The sequence below is a fragment of the Loxodonta africana genome, chromosome 11 (assembly GCF_030014295.1).
Source record: "Loxodonta africana isolate mLoxAfr1 chromosome 11, mLoxAfr1.hap2, whole genome shotgun sequence".
NCBI classification, from domain to species: domain Eukaryota; kingdom Metazoa; phylum Chordata; class Mammalia; order Proboscidea; family Elephantidae; genus Loxodonta; species Loxodonta africana.
The window spans coordinates 55,371,710-55,374,108 of record NC_087352.1 but is presented as its reverse complement, the minus strand read 5'-3'; the positions used below and the strand labels follow the sequence as shown (position 1 = coordinate 55,374,108).

At 40.2% G+C, this 2,399-nt stretch overlaps 1 non-coding gene across 1 annotated transcript; it reads left to right on the top strand.

Annotated features, from left to right (window-relative positions):
• The first annotated feature begins 646 nt into the window (after positions 1–646).
• LOC111749652 (U6 spliceosomal RNA) lies at positions 647–753 on the top strand. Its single transcript, XR_002784853.1, has one exon. It is a non-coding gene; the product is annotated as a U6 spliceosomal RNA (small nuclear RNA).
• The last annotated feature ends 1,646 nt before the right edge of the window (positions 754–2,399 follow it).

The window sequence follows — 2,399 nt, the reverse complement described above, 5'->3', positions numbered from 1 at the left end:
TGTATGATAATTAAGATGATTAAGGAGAGACAATGTAATTTTCCCTAAAGGAATTCTTCCACCGTTTCCAAAATTCTTATTCTGTCTTCTCTCTAGGGCCATCAAACTGCCCCTTCGGCCTGAGAATTCCACAGAGATTTCTAAAGAAGTTGAGGACAGAATAAGCAAGTGAGTTTTTGGTTTCTCCTACCTTTACTATATTTGGCTAAAAGCATGTTTGAAGTGAACCAGATTTGTAGTACTAATTTATTGTATGATTTTCAAGCAGGCTCTAAATGCCATCCACAAAGAGCACTAAAAATGTGTGGGAAATGTCTGCATTATTGGAATAAGTGTAGTGGCCACTAAGGTGACTGTTTTGGATACAGCCGTATATATATAACTGCAACTATACTTGTGTCTATATCTACATATATTACATAGTCCAGAGTAATTTTAAAAAATAATTCCATGATATTCATTAGTCTCAACCTGTGTACTTACATGGTGCACTCTATGAATTATAATTGCTGGAAAACCCATGCTTCTCAACTTGGTGGATATACTAGGAGGGTGACCAAGACACCAAACTCAGTGCATAGTCTTGGGGCATTAATGTCACTTGATGTTAAATAATTCCAAATATCATTAAAACAAACATCATAGAGTGCTTGCTTTGGCAGCACGTATACTAAAATTGGAATGATACAGAGCAGATTAGCATGGCCCCTGAGCAAGGATGACACGCAAATTCGTGAAGCATTCCATATTTTTTTAAAGCACGATAAAAATTAACAAACAAACATATAGAGTAAAATGTAAACTTTGTTTGAATTTAAAGATGGTAATTTGCAGCATACTAATTTGATCCATACCTCAGATCCTCTGAAATACACATTCTTTGGAACTACTTCAACAGGAAGGTTGGAAAAAACCTGCTTTAGGTGTTCTTCTCATATATCCCAGGCTCTGGGGGACCCAGGAAAACAGTGATGGGGATGGACTGATTCAGTTAGCCTTATAAAGCACCTTTTTCTCAAACATAAAATCAAGATTTGTATGTTGATCCAGTTCTTGAGAGATGCTGATGGAATGATAAAGGGATTTCAGGAAGTTCTTCTGACCCTGAATATCTACCTACCGAGTCTTCCAAGAACTTTGACATTTCACCGTTAATTATACATTTTCAGAGCCAACTTCCAGACAGAAATTATTTCATTTCATTGATCTTATGGATTAGGAAGTTGAGGACTAAGAGGTGAAGTGATTTGCTCAAGGCCACATAGCAGTATAAAAATAGAGCCTAAGTGGATTTGGGTTTCTTAGCTCTCGGCCCAGTGTTATTTCCTCTGTCTTTATGTTATAGCTTGTCTCAAGCAAGCAATTAAAGCACCTACAAGGAAAATACCAAATGCACACTCTAACAACCAAAGTGCGGAGAAATCAGGCACATAGGCATAAAATTGACCTATGTAATGTCAATTTGTGGGAGTGGAGCATGGAACATGGGAGAGTCTCAGAAGACAGACCCTGCTCTGCCTCTCCCAACTTCCCCTAGCAGCAAAGAGGTCCAGAACTGCCAGGGGAAGGTACTCCAAGGGGGTTCTGGGTAATGGTGAAAGGGAGAAAGCCATTGAGAAAAAAGAAGAGAGAAAAAGCAAACTTTCTACAACTTCCTTATCATGTAGCAAACTGAACGTGTTCTCCAGTGAAAAAATGAAGTCTATTCCCACTACCTGCCTCTGTATATGAGGCTCCCCAAGGCTTCAAACCCAACTCCTCCGAGGTCCTTTGCAGAACTAAAGCAAACACACTGAGCACTGTTTACTAGCAGCAGACAACGATGCCCCAAGGAGCAGTGTCCCTGAACTTGCAATGCTGTCAGCAGAGAAAATGCTGATGCCATATTTGAAACCCAGAGTTCAGGGAAGAAAGCAACTGGATCAGAGAAAGAATGTATAGAAGTAGCAGCATTTCAATGTGGATTTCTTTAAATACCCCCAGGAAAAGTAGCTTGTCCTGGCATCAGGTCAAGATCACTAATTAGAGCTGATGTCTAAGAATCATAATCTCCCAATCTCCCTAAAATGATAAAATAGCCTAAACCCAAACCAAACCAAACCCACTGCTGCCAAGTTCATTCCAACTCATAGCAACCCTATAGGATGGAGTACAACAGCCTCATAGGGTTTCCAAAGCTGTAAATCTTTATGCAAGCTATCACATCTTTCTTCCACAGAGTGGGCAGTGGGTTTGAACTGCCGACCTTTCAGTTAGCAGCCAAGCACTTTAACCAGTGTGCCACCAGGGCTTCTTAAAATAGGCCCCAAACCAAAACCAAACCCATTGCCTTCCAATCGATTCCCACTCATAGCAACTCTATAGGACAGAGTAGAACTGCCCCGTAGGATTTTCAAGGA